The sequence below is a fragment of the Podarcis muralis genome, chromosome 7, assembly GCF_964188315.1.
Source record: "Podarcis muralis chromosome 7, rPodMur119.hap1.1, whole genome shotgun sequence".
In the NCBI taxonomy this organism is placed as follows: domain Eukaryota; kingdom Metazoa; phylum Chordata; class Lepidosauria; order Squamata; family Lacertidae; genus Podarcis; species Podarcis muralis.
In genome coordinates, this window is record NC_135661.1 from 29,345,149 (window position 1) to 29,365,594 (window position 20,446).

Genomic DNA, 20,446 nt, shown 5'->3' on the forward strand with positions numbered 1-20,446 from the left:
AGCAGCCTTGCTCTGAATATGGGAGAGGGATATTCCCTCAAGGCTGTGATTATGGGCTTCCCAATGGCTTCTGATAGGCCAATGTGATCAACAAGATGCTGGGCATCTCATCTATTGGTCAGATCCAGCAGGGCTCTTCTTGTGTTCTTACTAACAGTGATAGGGGTAGAGCTTCCATGTACAAGAGCAGGATGCATCTGATTGCCAGGTACTGGGAATCAAAAAAGGGGAAGGACTGCTTCCTTCATGACCCACTGTAAGCTGCCCAGAAGTATCTAGCTAGCCTGTTGGAACCCAGCCATGGTCCAAGGCATTTTTCTGCCTTTGCCAAGACAAGACCTTTCCTCCATTCTGTGTGGCAGTTGAATCTGACTTCAGCACCGGTCTCTGGACAGCTCCCTCCACCCCATCCAAGGACAACAATCTAGCTTGGCACTGCATTCCATTCAACAACACCCCACAGCTGCTTCACCCACCACCCTGTCTGGTGCCTGCCCATAACCCAATCAAACAAATGTTGCAATGCAGCCCCTCCTTCTCCTCCTACCCTACAATAGTCTTCCCAGATGTGACCTGGAAGATGGAGCAAGCTTGTTTTCTGCTGCTCCAGAGGGCAGGACCCAAACCAATGGATTCAAAGTGCAAAAAAGGAAAGTCCGACTAAACATTAGGAAGAACTTTCTGATGGTAGGAGCTGTTCAACAATGGAATGGACTCTGTTGGAATTTGGTGGCCTCTCCTTCATTGGAGGCTTTTAAACAGATGTTGGATGGCTATCTGTCAGGGATTCTTTGGTTGTGATTCCTGCATTGCAGGAGGTTGGATTAGTCTGTGCTTCTGTGAGTGGTGATGCTAAGTCCACTGTTCTCATGCTCATAGTCTCCATTGACCTTCAAATCCAAGGTATGCACTGGCATTCCAGAAATCTCTCACAACTCAGTATCTGTGGTGTGCGTAACATTATTGATATGCTTTATGGGTTGCTTGTTGCGTGCTATTGCTGGTACAGATTTATTTTTCTATCGATTTTGCACTTGCTATCGCTTGCTGTTCTATGATTGCTGTTATCATGAAATTCTTATTGCAGGGGTAGATTTTGTGATGTCTTGATGTTCTCCGGGCTGCTTTTTTATTTTTGTAGAGGGGGAGCAAGCAAATAAATTGCAGGTGATAGAGTCACTGAGAGTGCACCCTGAAAACATGACAGGGATCTATTCACTTGGCAAGCAAAGATAATGGGTTCCTGAAAGCAGAGCTGAGTGGAAAGTAGATCAGGAGCTACCGGTGGATCTCTAGGTGAACTACAATAGATCAGCAAATGTCTCAGGCTTCTGAGTCTTTAACAGCAGCAGCAACAACAACAAAACTACATTCCAATGCAAACTTATTTGCCCAATCCATGCTGAAAAAATGGGACTTTGTGATTATGAGTGCATGTTATTGTGCAATTTTTGCAAAATATGCACATTTTTGCAAAGCTATTTGGCCAAACATAATGCACATTTCTATGTTATTTTCTCTACGATGTGCATGTTAGAGACACTTTATCCCAATTATACACATTTTGTACACATATTCAAAGAAGTGTGAATTCCAAAGGATGGCTGGGTTTTGGTTGGCATATGTTTCATAAAGCAGGAACTGAGTAGGTTTGCATTTAAATGCAAGCTGAATCAAATTTCTCCCCCATCCCTTGTTAAGCACAACATACTGTTTCATAAAATTGCATTTTTCTGAATTTTGTTTGCTTTTGAATGCTATCATTCTAATGCAGATCTGTCATTGCAAGTGATCACAACCAATGCGATATGTAATGGACTCTAACTCTTTGGGCCACCATTTTGTGACTGGCTCTACCCCTGCCATGATTTTGCACTCAGCTTTGGTTAGTAGATGTCCATGATCTCAAAGGGGTGTGTGTGAGCAGATCCCATGAGCCTGAGGCCTGCCTGAACTAAATGATACACAGTTTGTAAACCACGGCCCTAAATCCCTTTTTAATTCTCCTGAGACATGCCTCAGCATCCCTCCCCCCAATATTTATTTCTACAATTTGGAAAATGCTTTCCTTTCCTCCTTTGAAATGTCTTGTCCAATGCTGAATAATGCAGTATTAATTAGGCAGGTCTTTATTCCCCCTCCGCTTACTTCTTGATGAACAAAAAAAAAAAAAGGAGGGGGGATGTGGTGAGATTTAGTGCTTTCGCATTCTCAAGGCTGACGCTGATAGATATGGCTTGCTTGAGGAACGTGCCATTTCCCTGGAGCCAGACGATGAAAAATGAACCAGCATTCTCTGACAGGTTGCTCTGCCCTGCCTGAGAAGTCCCCAGCCTTCTCTCACATGTTTATTGTCTGTCTAATCAATTCAGAAGCCAGCCCTATTTTTCTACCCAGCCATCAAGCTCTATCTCTCTGTACCAAAAGCAAACAAATCAGCATTTAAGGTTTTTTTGGGGGGGTGAATACCGAAAGCAATTTGACCCACGAGGCAGCAATGCTTCTCAATACCAGTCACTGGGAACCACAGGAGGATGGAGAGCTCTTGTGCTCAGGTCCTGTTTGTGAATTTTCCATAGAGGCATTTGGTTGGTCACTGTAAGAACAAGAAGCTGGAGTATATGGGCAATTGGCCTGAACCAGCAAGCTCTCCTTATGTTCTTATGTTCATGGCAGCTTGCTTTCCCTAGGACAGAAACTCGACAGTAGGCGAGACAGATCAATTCTCCTGTATTTTACCTGCTCCCACATTTTGGCTAGAAGAAAAATGATGAGGTGAAAGCAGCAATATTGCAAATATTAACAACATAAGAATGTAAGACAAGCCTACTGGATCAAGGCAATGGCCCATCTTGTCCAGTATCCTGTCCTCACAGTGGTCAGCTAGGTGCCTCTTCTGGGAAACTCTCAACCCAAGCATGATAGCACTATCACCTCCTGTGGTTTCCACCAATTTTGGAAAGGACTACCACAGGAGGTAGTGGACTCTCCTTCAACAGAGGTTTTTAAACAGAGGTTGGACAACCATCTGTCCATGTTTCTCTAGTTCTGATTCCTACTTTGCAGAGGGTTGGACTTGATGAGCCTTGGGGTCCTTTTCAACTCTATAATTCTATTATTCTACTTCTTTAAAGAAATATATTGAACAAGTATGGTTGACATTGGAGCTAAATCCAAAGGGCAGCCTATAAATGTTTTGAAAGAATGGGCTAACCCTAGAAAATGAGACATGAGACCAAGACTCCCTTGTCAAGAGTATGTGCAACAAAAATCAAGCAAATTGTGAAAAGTAGAACAAAACTGCTCTTGAAACCAGTGGTGTCATCTGGCAAAAATATGGCAGGACTCTCTCCCAAGTCAGCACCTGAGCTTCCCCCATGCCCAAACCTCTGGTTCTTCCTCCTCTGGCAGAACTTGCCATTGCCATGCCATCCTGGCACCAGGGGACCCAGGGCAAAGACTGCCTTAGTCTTTGCAAAATCCTACTAGTACTAATTTAGGTCCACTGCCCAGAGTCAATTGTCCAGTCCATGACTTTCTCAAAGTAGAGAGAATTCTGCTAAGGAAATCCAGAAAGAGAAACCCCAACACATTGCAGAATACTGTCCACTCAACAAAGGGAGTTGTGTGGCAATCTTTGCCTATGGGTCACATCCGCAAATTAGTCTTCTGAACCATGAATGGAAGTCAAGCAGGTGCCATTATTCTCTCTCTTTTTCTAGAGCAAGTGGGTGAGTCACTGGGATTACAGGCTGCCCCCAAGGCATGACAACTGAATCAATTTCAGAGCCAGAAGCAGAAAACTGGTAGACTTGGAAGTGTGTGTGTGTGTGTGTGCAGGGAGGGAGAGAAGGAGGGAGGAAATCAAGAAGGAAGAAGACAGGTTTTGCTGGTTGTAAGAGGACTGTAAACTGCTGTTCACCTGCTTGAACATACAATCTTGCACCAAGATCTTGCAGTTCCTATTTTAAACTATTTAATGTCATTAGCCCTGTCTTCTTTTGTATCTGGTCACCAACATTTCATGCCAGGGCATCCTAGGGGCAATCATGAATCACAGAATTGTATAGCAAGGGACATCTAGTCCAAGCCACTGTATGGCAGGACATGGGTGGCGCTGTGGTCTAAACCATGAGATTCTTGGGCTTGCCAATCGGAAGGTCACCAGTTCAAATCTGCATGACAGGGTGAGCTCCTGTTCCTCGGTCCCAGCTTCTGCCAACCTAGCAGTTCAAAAGCATACCAGTGCAAATAGATAAATAGGTACCACTGCGACAGGAAGTTAAATGGCATTTCCGTGCACTCTGGCATTTGGCACAGTGTCCCATTGTGCCAGAAGCAGTTTAGTCATGCTGGCCACAAGACCCGAAAAGCTGTCTGTGGACAAACGCTGGCTCCCTTGGCCTGAAAAGTGAAATGAGTGCTGCACCCTATAGTCACCTTTGACTGGACTTAACCACTCAGAGGTCCTTTACCTTACCTTACCTTACCTTACCTTTACCTAAGAGAGGAATCACAGCTCAAGAATCCCTGATAGATGGTGATCCAAAATTTGTTTAAAAACATCCAATTAAGGAAAGTCCACCGCCTTCCAAGTGAGTCCACTGTTGAATAGCTCTTACCATCAGAAAGTTCTTACTAGTGTTTAGTCAGAATCTCTTTTCTTGTCATTGGAATCCATTGGTTCAGGGCCTGCACTCTAGAGCAGCAGAAACAAATTTGCTCCATCTTCCATGTGACAGCCCTTCAAATATTTGAAGATGGCTCTCATATCATTTCTCTTCTCCAGACTAGATATACTCAGCTACTTTTACCATTCTTCATAAGGCATGGTTTCCAGACTGTTGATAGTGAATTATTTCAGTGATTAAATCAGGGTGACTAACAGTTGGGGTGATCCAACTGTTTCGGGGATAAAAATCCCACCACCCCTATCCATTGTCCATGTTGACTGCAACTGGTAGGATCCCTGACAACACTTGGAGAACCCCAACCCTAGTTAAAAAGATTGTGTGAGCACAATGGACAGAGGAGACTTCCTACTGCTTCTCTGAAGGATGCCCTGCTCTGATTGTATCTCCTCCAATTAGAGGTATGATAGGGGGCAACTAGAGAAAAGGGCCTTCTTTGCAGTGCCCCTCTCCACCATTGTGGAATCTCTCCCTGGCACTTATACTGTTGGTGGTGCTTTTTCATCCTTCTAGAACCAGGAAAGCCGAAGTGGTGTCCTCAAATGATGTTGGACTACAATTTTTGTCTTCCAAGACCATTGGTCATTGTCTATAAATCATCCATTATTTAGTCACCGAATGCAGTCGAAACCATTAGTGGAAGGACTGATTTGTGAGGCTGCAACATTTCTACACAAAGGCTCAAGGCATGTGCCTGCCTAGGCAAACTGGCAGTTTTGTGTACAGAGACAATCTTGTGTACCCACAATACATTCACTTTTAAACCAAGGATCACCGATTTAACTCTCTCCCCACTGTTCTCTCATACACAAAGGAGTGAGCTCAGAAATTCATCTCCTCTAAGCTGTCTCATTCCAGGCAGTGTTTTTCAAGCAAGGATGATCTCTGTTACAGCAGCAGGAGAAAAGGTGAACATGAGTCACCATGGCTGTTCCTTCATCTTTCCTTGGCTTTTTTTTCTTTTTCTTTTCTTTTTTTTTTCTTTTTTCTTTTTTGTCTATTTGTCAAAAGACTCAAAAATATTGTACCGGTTTGTTGGGCACACAACTTTAGGGGGGATCTAATTGCTTTGTGAGTCAGAATTGCTGGCATTATTTGCATCTCATTAACAGTCAAAGAAAAAAAAGAAATTAAAATTAAAGCTAATGTGTTCCCAGAAAAAGAATGAAATGAAAGCATTTATTTCATTTAAAAAAATCTTTTGCAGATCCTGTTGGGTCTTGTGGACCCCTTCTCTTGCTTTAACTGTACCAATTCATCCCTTTTCCACTCCTGGAATTGTGAAGCCTACAGAAAGTCACAAGAACATAAGAAGAGACTGCTGGATTAGGTCAATGGCCCATTGAATCCATCATCCTATTTTCACAGTGACCAACCAGATGCCTATGGGAAACCAGCAGGCAAGATTTGAGTAGAAAAGCAGTGTCCCCTCCTGTGGTTTCCAGCAGCTGGTTCTCAGAAGCTACTGATAGAGGAGGTAGAACATAGCCATCAAGACTAGTTACAGCTGATATCCCCCATGAATTTGTCCTATCCTCTTTTAAAGCTGTCTAGGCTGGTGGCTGTAGGGGCATGGGTGGCTCTGTGGGTTAAACCACTGCGTCTTGGGCTTGCCGATCGGAAGGTCGGCGGTTCGAATCCCCACGACGGGGTGAGCTCCTGTTGCTCAGTCCCAGCTCCTGCAAACCTAGCAGTTTGAAAGCATGTCAAAGTGCAAGTAGATAAATAGGTATTGCTCTGGCGGAAAGGTAAATGGCATTTCCGTGTGCTGCTCTGGTTTCGCCAAAAGTGGCTTAGTCATGCTGGCCACATGACCCGGAAGTTGTACGCTGGCTCCCTCGGCCAGTAGAGCAAGATGAGCACCGCAACCCCAGAGTCATTCGAAATTGGACCTAATGGTCAGGGGTCCCTTTGCCTTTACCTTTAGGCTGGTGGCCACAACAGCATCCCTCAGCTGGTGCAAGCAGTGACCTGTCCATGGTCCTGAAAATGTTGCCTCCCATAGTCCCTGTTATCTGGGACTCTGCCCCATCTATTATCCTCACCCTCATGGGATTCTCAGCACTTGTTTGGATTATATCTACCTCTGCTGCTGCTCTTACCACCTGCTCACTGAACCTTCAACCCCTCAGGCAGTATTTGGGACTTCTTACATTAGTAAGAGGTCATGTGACAGAAGTTTATAAAATGATGCCTGGCATGGGTAAAGTGGATAAGGTTTTGCTCCTCTCATAACACAAAAACTCCAGTGAATCTGAGTGGTGGAAGATTCAGGACAGACAAAAGGAGGTACTACTAGACAAGAAAGCTTTGCTCTGCCTCTATGGTTGGAGGACGCAATGCTTCTGAATACTAGTGGTTGGAAACCTTGGGGGTGCCAGGTGCTCTTGAGCTTGTGTCCTGCTTGAGGATTTCCCATTGGAGCATCTGGGTGGCCACTGTGAGAACAGGATGCTGGCCTAGCTGGGCCATTGACTTGATCCACCTCTTCTGATGTTCAAATGTCCCTATATGTTCTCTGGAGAGAGCTAGGATTGGACATCGGTACTAGAAACCACTCTAAGGAACGTTAACAAGCATTTCCCCCCAAAGGATAAAAGAGGGGCTGCCCTGGTTAAACTCAGGCAATTGGAACATACGTGCTCTAGCATGGAACTTCTCCGTTAACACCAATGCTCTTCAGTTTCCATTTATAGAGATACAAAGCAGTGCCTGAGAGCAAGTTCTAGCTGCTCTCTTCCTTAAATCCCACTTCCACGGCAGCAATGGATTCGCTTGCTAAAAGCACTTGGCTGATGTCAACAGCTGATTGCTGAGAGACTGGGGCTAAATTCCATAAAACTCTGTTGTTTTTTTTATTTGCTTATAATAAAAAGCCCTCAGAAATGGTTGCGGCAGTTACAGCCTGGCTGGGATTGCCTGGAACGCCAGAGAGAAAGAGAGAGAGAGACTCAGCAACACTCATTCTGTTTTAAACCCTTGGGTTGTTGTGGTGACTGGTGAGAAATAATGGCTGCATTTACTAGGGACTGGGATATATTTTTTTCCCCTGGACATTCTGCTGTCATGGCATGTTCAGGGCCTCTGGGGGAATCTTATCCACCTCTTAGATTGGCTAGAGAGCTGGCCATCCATCCACTGGATTATCAGGCAAAAAACCCAGTACATGCATCTGTTGTAATCAGCACTAATTGATAAAGGAAAAAGTGAGGGACAGTTCATTTTCTTGGATGCAGCAACTGGCTGCAGTGTCTTGCATGCTGTGCCTTAGGAGCTGAAAAAAGCACTGATACAGGAAGGGAGAGAGACAGACCTGGGATTGAGAGTACAGAGGCCTAGCCCTGAACAACAAGCCTCTTGTTCTTCCCTCATTCTGCAGCAGAAGATTAGGAGGGCAGTAGGGCCATGCAGAAAAGAAGAAGTCAGCCTCATCTAACGTATCCCTCAATCAACTGTCACCTGGCAGCAGGCTTCCCATCTGACTACAGCACAGGGGAGAAGAGAAGGGAAGTGGGACCACTCCATCGGTCCTGCCAGGAGACAATCTCCTATCCCTGAGCTGTTTCCATCCCACCTAAGAACTTTGGGAACAAGTGTCAGAGCTTGCTTTTTCTCTCCTCCCTCCTCTTCCTTTTGTCATGGTAAGCTTGAGCACATGGGTCCCCCAGCTCATCAGCTATCTACAAACCATTCTGTCTGTCCTTTTCAGCTAAGAGTACAGTAAAAAATACCGTAGATAAATAATGGTTTCTTGAAAGAAGTTGGCTTCATAGGTGATGGTTTAAAGTTTTAAACAAACTATAGTTGAGATTAACCTCAGCTTGCTGGATGAAATGGGAAGATTGATACTAGAGCGAGGTCACAAATTGGTGAGTATTACTTGCCATTTAAAAAGTTCTGGGGATGCTTCTATTCTTCCCCTTTTGGCTCCTATAGCCCTTTCTCCCTGCTTGTCTCCCACATCTATTGTGAGTAAACACTTAGGTCTTAAGCAGTTGGTCTCTTACCTTTCTCGCCCTGATCTGGCCACAGTGATCCATGCGATGGTCACCTCCAGGCTTGATTATTGTAACTTGCTGTACGAGGGGCTGCCCTTGAAGCTGACCCAGAAACTCCAGCAGGTGCAGAATGCTGCGGCGAGGCTCCTTATGGGGTCCTTGCTGCAGGATCACATTCATCCAGTGCTTTACCAGCTGCACTGGCTCCCGGTGGAGTGCAGGGTCAGGTTTAAGGCGCTGGTCTTGACCTTTAAAGCCCTATGTGGTCTAGGACTGCCTCTCCTGGTATGCCCCACAGAGGTCCTTAAGGTCCATAAATAACAACACTTTGGAGGTCCTGAGCCTCAAGGAGGTTAGATTGGTCTCAAATAGGGCCAGGGCCTTTTCAACACTGGCCCCCCTTGGTGGAACGCTCTGTCACAAAAGACCAGGACCCTGCGGGATTTGACATCTTTCTGCAGGGCCTGCAAGTTGGAGCTATTCCGCCTGGCCTTCGGTTTAGACCCCTTATATGGGATTTGGTATATACATTTTCCCTTGGGGTTTTTTGCTGGCCCATGTAGGACCAGTGTGGATAGCTGGCTCAGGTGAATATCTGATGTTTCCTCCCTTTATGGCCTTGATTTATGGGCTACTACTAAAATGGGGGTGCATTTTAAGCTGTATTTTAAGCTATATTTTAAGCCATATTTTAATTAACTTTTTCCATTACGTTTTATTGTAATTTATATTTGGTGTTAGCCTCCCTTAGCCCGGCCCTGGCCGGGGCGGGTGGGGTATAAATTAAATTATTATTATTATTATTATTATTATTATTATTATTATTATTATTCTGCAGTTTTGTATGAATGGGGGCAGGGGTGGGAATTAGACCACATTTTAATGTGTCTCTCCCTAATTCATTCTTCCAGAAATGATATCTGAACCAGAATGTAGGTATCCTACAAAATTCTCACCTCTTCAAATTTTTTCCAAGCCCCGAATCTCAATTAGTGCGACTTAAAATGCATTCTTGGGAAAATAACTTGCAAACATGTATTTTATTATGGGGAATTACATAGGAAAACTGTATATTAAGCAGAACAGCATACCAAAAATAATTACCAGGATGTGTATTAGGAGACATATGCATGGGTGAAATGCTGATGAATTTTCCTGCAGCTTTTAAAGATGAATAAATAACAAAGCGACATGGAAATGTGGTGAACAGCGGTGGCAAAAGGAGAAACAACAAAAAACCTGAAATTGACAGATTTTTCCACCCCTAATGACATTACTGTAAAGCCCGCAGCATGCCTGAACATGTCCAGAGGGCATTCCTGGTAAATTAAGTGGACCCAAATTCTTTAATTCTGGGAATGGAGAAAAACGGGATTCTAAGATTTGCTGGAGCCTGGCAAATCTTTTCAAAGATATAAGAAATGGTCTCCTGGAAGGAATGCTAAGAAATTGCCTCCCCCAAGCCCTCCCCCTGCACACACACACTTCCAGCAAGAATAAAAAAATGTCCTGGATGCCTGCCTGCAAAGTGCATTGTGTCAGTAATGCCTGGTGGAGTTGCTCTTCAGAATTGATCAGCGGCTCCCTTCTCAAGACAATGCAGTTGGCAATGCGATATGAGCCTTCCATAAAATTTCAGGTTTGTTTTTTTATAAGAAGCTCTGCATGTTGGCCAGCACAAGCTGCGGCTTCCTGCCTTCCCTCGAGCTCTGTAAGGTTATGGTGCCTTGCAGATCTACACGGAAAATAAATAGTCCACTTTAAAAGCACAGAGGGTCATGTCTTTGTGGGCCTTGTTTAGAGGGATTCCTGAATTTTAAGATATGAGATGAGGACTGTTTGTCTGTGATTAAGCCACCATCTGGTTTTACCTCCTCTTTGAGGTCGCCCTCAACCTTGGGACGAGGCAGTTTCTGCCCCCAGCTTCCCTGGTAAGTAAAAAGCCCAGCAGTGGCTCTCAAAGTTCCTTTCCTCAGACAGATCCATACACCATGCAGAATCACAGAACTGAAGGTCATCTAGTGCAACACCCTGCAATGCAGGAATCACAAATGAAGAATCCATGACCATCTCTGTTTAAGAACCTCCAAGGACGGAGATTTCACCATGCCCCGAGGGTTGTCTGTCTGTTCCACTGTCAAACAGCTCTTATCATCAGGATGTGCTTCCTGATGTTTAGTTGGAATATTATTTATTTATTTATACATACATACATACATACATACATACATACATACATACCCTGCCCATCTGGCTGGGTTTCCCCAGCCACTCTGGGTGGATTCCAACAGAATATTAAAATACAGTAGTCTATTAAACATTAAAAGCTTCCCTAAACAGGGCTGCCTTCAGATGTCTTCTAAAAGTCTGGTAGTTGTTGTTCTCTTTGACATCTGGTGGGAGGGCATTCCACAGGGCGGGTGCCACTACCGAGAAGGCCCTCTGCCTGGTTCCCTGTAACTTGGCTTCTCCAGAAGGCCCTTGACACTGGACCTCAGTGTCCGGGCAGAACGATGGGGGTGGAGACGCTCCACCATTGTCATTTGAAATCCATTGGTTTGGGTTTCAAATGAAAGCCAAGCTTGCTCCATCTTCCATGCGACAGCCCTTCAGATATTTGAATTAAAAACACCCAATAGAGCATCTTGAAACACAGCCATACAGATAAAAAGGCAGAGCTTACAGGTCCCACTCCACCAAAAGAATCCACGATGCCACCTAGCAAATTAAAAGCCAAAAGTCCAGGTAAAGATAAAATATTTACCTAGTGCCTGAAAGTAGAGGGGTGGGTGGGAATGATTGCACCAGGCACAAGCATTCCACAGTTCCACATTCTAACACTGAACAGGCTTGATCTCTTGCCACCGCCCCCTGAACCTCTCGTGAAGAGGGCACACGAAGAAAGGCCTCATATGGTGATGATATTTATATATTTATATTCCATCTTTTTCCCAGACTGGGACTCAAGATGGCTTTAAAAAAAAACAACACACGGATAAAATGCAGGAAGCTCAATACACAGAAAAGGTAATAGAAAGGAATTAGACTATAATCGAATTAGAATGATTTAAAAACATATCTACTAAAATGCCGATGGTTGAAAGCAGCACCGCACTATGAAAAACCCTTTTAAAAAAAGTCTTCTCCCAAAGGACTGTTGGAATAAAACCATGTTCACCTGCAGGTGGGAGGACAACAAGGAGGGAGCCAGTCTGGCTTCTCTAGGAAGGGAATTCCAAAGCCTGGGAGCAGCCACTGAGAAGGCTCTCTCCTGCATCCCCACCAAATGTGCCCATGATGGTGGAGGACTGAGAAAAGAGCATCCCCTGAAGATCTCAGAGCCCAGGTAGGTCCATATGGGGGAATACAGTTGTTCAGATAGCCTGGGCCTAAGATGTTTAGGGCTTTATAGGTCATAAACAGCACTTGGAATTGTGCCCAGAAACAAACCAATAACCAGTGAAACTATAACCAGACCCAGTCCACAGTCTGGCTGCAGCTCTTTGGAACTAGTTGGGGTTTGGGGTCAGTTCATGTGGGGAGAGGCAGTCCTTGGGGTCTTAGGGTCCTCAACAGCAAAGGTCAAAGCCAGCACCTTGAATTGATTTGAAACCAAAGTAACTTACCAATGTCAATGGGTCTACTCTGAGGGGTCTACCTAGCTGGGTAATTCCCCTGAATTTTCCTCCCCCCATTTATACTATATACTTATAGAATTGTAGAGTCTGAAGGAATCCCAAGGGTCATCTAGTCCAACCCCCTGGAATGCAGGAATTACAGCTAAAGAATCCCTGGCCATCCAGACTCTGCTCAAAAATCTCCAAGTCTCTAATGGATCCTGCAGCCACCGATTGTATGTGGTGGGGCCTTCTTAGCTGTGTCACCCATAATGTAGAAATCTCTGTGCCAATGTATCCATTTGACCACCCACCCCTCGGATGGCACTTTGCTGACAGTCATCATTGGCTTCAGAATTTATTGCTAAAATCTTTCCTATGTGGTAGACGGCATGTTGCTAAGCTAAAAAAAAGGACCCCTGGACAGTTAAGTCCAGTCAAAGGCAACTATGGAGTTGCAGCACTCATCTTGCTTTCAGGCCATGGGAGACAGTGTTTGTCCACAGACAGCTTTCCGGATCATGTGGCTAGCATGACTAAACTGCTTCTGGTGCAAGAGAACACTGTGACAGAAAGCAGAGTGCAGGGAAACACTGTTTACCTTTCTGCCACAGCAGTACCTATTTATCTACTTGCACTGGCGTGCTTTTGAACTGCTAGGTTGGCAGGAGCTGGGACAGAGCAACGGGAGCTCACTCCTTTGCGGGGATTCGAACTGCCGACCTTCCGATCGGCAAGCCCAAGAGGCTCAGTGATTTAGACGACAGCGCCACCTGTGTCCCTAAGCTACCTCTTATGTTCTGAGGAGCCTCCATAAGATTTGGCATACTCTGGACATGATAAAGTGAATCCAAAGCTCATTGCAAATTTTCCCCCTAGACCTGGGTCCTTATCTGTAGGACTTAAAACATGCACGCCCCAAGCCCCTAGGGGTTGAGAGGGGTTGAGAGCCTATCAGGATCCTTTTAGGAGAAACACAGGGGGCACAGGGGGAGGACCCATTCATCATAAAGCCTTTCTTATGAATGACAACTGCATTTGTGTTCTCCCTCCTTTGAGAGCCAGCTGTCATACTGTTTAACTGCTGTGTTAACACATTTTGGTGAGAATTTCTGGTTCTTTATAGTTCTTTTTCCCCAGTTTGATTTCTTAGCTACTTTGGGTGGCATTGATGGGACAGAAAGCGAGAGAAATGAACATATGAGTAAACAAACACATTCACGGACTTCCCTCTAGATATCCCCATATGCTGCTGTAGCAGGTAAATGATGGAAGTCTCTCCTGCAGGAGGCAGTGATGGCCACCAACGTGGATGGCTTTAAAAGAGGATAGGACAAGTTGATGGAAGAGGAGAAGGCTATCAATGGCTACTAGCTATGGCAGCTATACTCTGCCTCCACCGTCAGGGGCAGCCATGATCCTGAACACCAGCTGCTGGAAGCACAGGAAGAAGGAGGAGGAGGAGGAGGAGGAGGAGGAGGAGGAGGAGGAGGAGGAGAAGGAGAAGGAGAGTTTGGATTTGATATCCCGCTTTATCACTACCCGAAGGAGTCTCAAAGCGGCTCACATTCTCCTTTCCCCTCCTCCCCCAGAAACACTGTGAGGTGAGTGAGGCTGAGAGACTTCAGAGAAGTGTGACTGGCCCAAGGTCACCCAGCAGCTGCATGTGGAGGAGCGGGGAAGCGAACCCAGTTCACCAGATTACGAGACTACCGCTCTTAACCACTACACCACACTGGCTGCTCTTGTGCTTGGGTCCTGCTTACTGATTTCCCACAGGCATCTGAGCAGCCACTCTGAGAACAGGATACTGGACTAGATGGGCCGCTGGCCTGATCCAGCAGGCTTATCTTAGGTTCTTATGCAGGTAGTTATTTCCATATGGGGGCAGCCAATCATTCTGCAGCCCAACCCTTGGAAGATAGCAACACATGCATCACTGCTCATATTCTGCAGGGAATCAGCAGGAAAATGAGTTGCGCAGAAACCAAGATGGCAGCTGCTGCTGTTTCAACAGCAGAACTTGGGTAGAATCACATGCCCCTGCTTCCCCCCTCCCTCCAGTCAATAATAATGAAGAGCTGAATGCATTGTACCAGGGATAGTCAATGATGTTCATTCCAGATAGCTCTCATTCTCCCTAACCATTGACCATGCTAGCTGGAGACTATGAAATTTAATAAATGAGAGCCAGTATGGTGCCGCTGTTAGAGCATTGCACCAGGAATTGGGAGACCCAAGTTCAAATCACCACTCAGCCATGAAACTCCCTGGGTGACCTAGGGACAGTCCCTGCCTCTCAGCCTAATCTACCTCACAGGATTGTTGCGAGGGATTAAATTAGAGAGGGAGGCAAACTGCATGCCAGCTTGAGGTCCTTGGAGGAAAGGTGGAACACAGATGTAACAAATAACCCTCCTTGGAGTTTGGGTTTTTTTTAACAGAGGTTGGATGGCAATCCGTCAGGGATTCTTTAGCTCTGATTCCTGCATTGCAGGGAGTTTGACTAGCTGACCCTTCCAACTCTACAATGCTATGCTTCTCTCAAATAACATCTGGAGGGCACCACAATGGTTACCTATGCACCATTTTGTGGAGCTGCATTGGTGCCACTCTGCCCGGCCTGCTGCCCATTCTAAGCCTCTGGGGCAGCTGAAAGGGTACGTCACGTAAGAAACCCTCATATCACACAACCTAGGCTTTACTGGGGAAGAGAAGAGGAACAGATGCAAAGATATATATATATTTTTTTCAGGTGGTAGCCAGATGTCCCAATCCGCATCTCCATCCAGGAATTCTCTCATGTCACTGAGGCTCCTCTGCTTCATTCACCCACACTCCATTTCTTAAGCTGAGGTAGTGTCATTCCTGGCTAAGGGAAGACGCAGCCATAATCTTTTCTGCAGCAGCTTATGCCCCCCCCTCCCTGTCCCCCCGCCAGCCGCCCCTCCCGTCCTCCTTGGGAGAAACTGTAGCAATTACCTATTTTAATCAGATGGTGGTTACATAAGACTCGCCACGGCCCCCAAGCAGATGGGCAGACGGGCACTGGAGCCAGCGTCGCCGTGTATACAGACGCACAACTATCGGAGGTGTAATTGTTATTGACACGCATGAGTAAGGAGCGCGTTCTTCCCCAAAGGCCGTCGCTGGATGTCTCCGAATTGCTGGGCTATAACGGAGAGCACATGTTACAAGGTCCGGGTGCCAATTCGGTGGGGGGAGCAGGGAGAGAGAGAAAGCATCAGATGGACAGCAGGGTTTTAAACACACACACACACACACACACACACACACACACACCTCCTGCATGCATAATGCACAACCGCTTGACCGCTGGAGGATAGAAGCGAAAACTGCCAAAACAGCGCTTCTCTGGAGATCAAGAAAGGGGAATCTCTCTCTGTGTGTGTCACTGTTTCAGCTTTTCCTTCTCCTCCAGCCCAAGGCCTGGGCTCTTCTGAATAAAAGACAGCAAGGGGGATGCTGTCTGCTAAGCAACTGAGTCAGCTCCTCATTCCTCACTTCACTCTCTGTGTGTGTGTGTGTGTGTGTGTGTGTGTGTGCGTGCGCACACACAACACAAAGGAACACTGTGCTGATTCCAAACATTATTGCTGCAATTATTCAGAGGCTTGGGGGAGGGAGGAATGGCTCCCTGTTCAAAGAGACAGGATCTCCAGCAGGGAAAAGTTATTTCGTTGTTATTGGATCCTCGAAAGGGTGGCAAGTAGAATGTGAGTGTCAATTAGAGAAGTGCGTGCCATGCAAAATTCCGCCAGCCTTATCGGAATGGTTTTCAGTTCTCAAATTGGCAAACTAGTCTCCTTTTCCCAACCTGCATGGGCTCATCTATCAGTCTACTCCATCCCATTTGCCATGGACATTCACATTTAAATACATATTTTATAAAGAATGCCCTGGGAAATGTGTTCATGGTAGAGTTGTAAGGAAGCCCAAATGTCATCTAGTCCCACCCCCAGAATGCAGGAATCACAGCTAAAACAGAGGGCCATCCAACCTCTGCTTGAAAACCTTCAATGAAGAAGAGTCCACCACCTTCTGAGGGAGCCCGTCCCACCGTTCTTACCATCAGAAAGTTATCCCTAATGTTCTTCCTAATGTATTGAATCCCAGTCTGCTTGAACAGGTGGGCTCAGGCCTGCATTTCCTTGAACCTGACCATTATCTAAGCATGACTATACTGTGGCTTTACCCTAAAATGGACTTCTTGGATTTTTCTTATTTTATTTATTTATAGACCGCTTGATTGTAAGAAGAAGGAAAAAACCCTCAAGTTATATAAAAGATACATGGACACTTTTACTTTTTCTTAGATTCAATTCCACCCACTGTGAAGTTACCCGGTGAGATTCTACAAACGCCACCTTCACAACATGCATTTAAAACATTGTAATTCCACTTTAAACAGTATCTGGGTTCGTTTGTCCCTCGGAAAATACTCAGAACTGTAGCTTTTTAAGGGAGCTGAGAGTTATTAGGAAACTCTCGTTCCTCTTGCAGCCAGAAATACAATTCTCAGAGCAATTCAACTATCCGTCCATCTGCTCACAGAATTCTGGGTATCATAGCCCTGTGAGGCAAGAATAGGGGCCTCGTTACACCTCTCAGCACCCTTCACAACCTACAACTCTCAGAATTCTTCCCCTTGGTCATTTTTTATTGCCCTTTTCTATATCTTCTGCGGAAACACACAAGTGGTTTTGTGTTGAAATCCTTGGTGGAAACTCATGGTGCTGAAACTGGCTTACATTTGCAGCTTGGACCTGCCTTACAAGAGGCTGAGGTTGTAGCTCAGAGAGGAGGTGAAGCAAGGAAGTGATCAAGGGGCTTGAGAGAGAGAGAGAGAGAGAGAGAGAGAGAGAGAGAGAGAGAGAGAGAGAGAGTTGTTTCCTTTTTAAAAAAAAATAAAAATCCTTTTCTTTCTCTCTCCTGCTGTTTCCATAACGCATTCTTTACAGCACCAAACAAACATTCAAGATCAGAAAACTAGCCCCAAGCTACCATCCCATTAGCTCTACAATAATGAATAATATTTTGGGTACTTCATTTTGTGTGTGTTCTGTTGTTCCTAACAAGTTTCATCAGGGGGCTTGTTCTGCACCAGCTGTGCGGGGGGCTTGGAATTGCTTGTAATAAGCCAGGGAAACTCAATTCTGAAATGCCTCCACGCCACAAGGAATAAGGGAATATTCTGTCTGTCTCTCTCCTCTCCAATGTCGAGGATTGCTAGCAATACTTTTTCGAAGGCTCCGAAAAGGCTTTCTCCAGCTAATGTGTCTTAGGAAAGCAGGAATAATGCTTTATACCAAGTCAGATCAGTTGTCCATCTAATTCAGTATTGCCTACCCTGTCGGCAGCTTTCCAGGGTTTCAGGGAGTGGGCTGTACTCATTCTAGTTGGAGATGCCATTGAGGAACAATACCTCACCTTTTCATCATATGAAATCAAGATTGTATACATGATTCTACCTGCTCTTTATGTAATCTCAACAACAACCATGTGAGGTATGCTAGGCTGAGAGGCAATGACTAGCCCAAGGTCACTCAGCTTCATGGCTGAGGAAGGACTCCAACACGGGTCTCCCGGGTTTTAGTCCTACGCTATAAACATTACACCACACTGGCTCTCGCTATGACACTTCCTCCAAAGAGATGGTGTCCCAGCTTGTTGATCAATTGGATTACTCTTTTCTGAACCTTTCCAACTCTACAATATCCCCCTAGATAGGGAACTGCATGCATAGGCAGGTTCTTCTGAGCACAATCCCCCTCAGTGGTTGGCACAGCACCCCTTGTAAAAGTCCAAAGGCCAGCAATTAGCCGTGGTGACCTGATTCAGATCCATTTCTCCCATTGAAAACTCAACTGGAGAGAGCTTTCCAGATGCTCTCCATTCATTGATGGAGCTCGCTCCCACAAGAGGTGATGAGGACCACCAACTTGGATGGATAAGTTCATGGAGGAGAAGGCTATTGATGGCAACTTGCCACAGTGGCTCTGCTCTGTCTCCACAGTCGGCATAGTCATGTTTCTGAATAGCAGTTACTGGAATCCTTGAATCCCGCTTGTGGGTTCCTCCACGTGCATCTGCTTGGTCCCTGAGAGAACAGGGTGCTGGACTAGATGGGCCATTGGTCTAATGCAACAGTCTATTCTTCTATTCGCATGTTCTTATGGATCGGAGGCAGAACCTCTTCTGGTGTCCTCCTGGTCTCCACACCATGGTGGAACTCCTATTAATTTCACCACGGTGGTGCATTGTCATTTCAACATCCTCCTCATCCAAAGGGACAGCCAGCTTCTGATCCAATAAAACCCCCCAAGCACTTGCAGTATTGTGTCTGCAGTGATCTCTGGACCTTGCTATAACCACCAAAGATCTAACAAATCGCACACATGCAACAACTCTGCTTCAGTCAGAGTCCCTAGTTCACTAAGGGCATTTGCTTTAAACGGACTGATTTGCAGAAGAATAGGAGGGTTTAAAATGCACTAGCACCAACAAAAACAACAATAAATTTAAAAATAGGGGCATGTTTTCCTGTAACCCTCGCTATATGACCATGAAAATTTACTGCTTTTCATATGCTTTCCATTGCACTGGTGTGGGGTTCATCACCCTGTAGCTGTAGAAATACTTTGCTGGCCTCAACAGTTTGACGGAGTCTTTATTTTGGAAAAGAAGAAATGTGGTTTCTTCCTCCACTTGCAAATAATTGTTAGAAAGGATTGGTGTCCTAAACATGCCCACTGATGCTGTCCATGTCTCAAAAAATGAGGCATGAAGCGGGGAAATGATACAGACCTTTCCTAACATAAAAGATTTAAGGAAAGCTCATTCCCCAATTTGCATTCCCTTCGAATGCAAGGGGGGGGGGGATAGACACAAATATCAGTTTATACCTTTCTTGCAACAGCAACAAAATATGTGTTATATAACATTTCCACACCAGTGCTCTTGAACTGAGGGCCCAATTAACTCCTGCGTCCGTAGGAGTTTATTTGCCTGCCCGCTGCACAAATCCATGAGCAGATTGTGAAATATTGTCCACAGGATAAAGGACTATTGGAGCAAATTAAGACGGCAATAGGCAACAGATCCCACCCTCACCATGCTATCTGGAGACTCTGCGGCTGAATGCGCAACACATGTGGGCAAAATGATCACAGCAGGTCAGCTTGGCTGGCTGGACTGGATGAGAGTGAAGGGTCATCTACTGTAGTCCACTGCTTTCACCCTTCCATAACACACAGGTGCTTTCTTACATTAGAGGACACCCCCAGAATGCACATCAACCCCTTGCTCATCAGGCAACCCATTTCACCCAGCCAGATTTAAATGTGTCGTGGACACAAAGCAAGGGTCCACACCAAATCCATTTGACAAGGGCATCACAGGGAAACCTTTAACAGAAAGCATCACATTTAACATCCAGGATGACCATGTCTTGTGTTGGGTGCAGGAAGGTCTGAGGTTTGATCGCTGGCAATTTCTCCTAAAGGGATGAAAGCCTTGGACAGTTGCTGACCTCAGTGTAGAGAGATGGACCAAGTGAGATGGACCAAGGAACTAACCTGGCATGAAACAGTCTCTCAAGTTTATTGTCTATAGGGAGAAGACATGAGATGTTAGGTGGTGCAAATTTGAATGAATTGACCCATCTCATGGTAGAAGTCAGTAGAAATAAAGGAGTCTCGCTGGTCCCACCATTGGCGGAGGAAGGTTATAGAATATCATTGGCCCTGTGTGTCAGATCTAATGAGCCAGGGTCTCAGTCCACCTGATTCAAGAACAATTCTGTAATTCTCTAGGAAATGACAATAGGTACTGATTCACCATCATCTACCTGGCTCATCTTTTGATCTCACCAAGGACCATGAGAAAGCTATACAACCCTGGTCAGGGTACAGGGCATGAAAGCTCACTCTTATTCAACAGCACCCAATCAATACCTTTTGTACTGTTCAAATGTAAAGAGTTAAAAATTACTGAAGGGGGGGAAGTATAATCTTTGCATCCCTTTGCCCGAAGAAATAACATTTTCACCAAGATTGCAAAACTAAGCACACCAAGCAATTGCTTCAAAGAAGACGCAAACCTATTGTGAGGTGCCCAT

At 45.4% G+C, this 20,446-nt stretch overlaps 1 protein-coding gene across 4 annotated transcripts in view; it reads right to left on the bottom strand.

The window, feature by feature from the left end:
* The window catches only part of AJAP1 (adherens junctions associated protein 1), a 120,872-nt gene that overhangs the window by 97,582 nt on the left and 2,844 nt on the right, over positions 1 to 20,446 (bottom strand). The gene's annotated exons all lie outside the window — the stretch shown is intronic.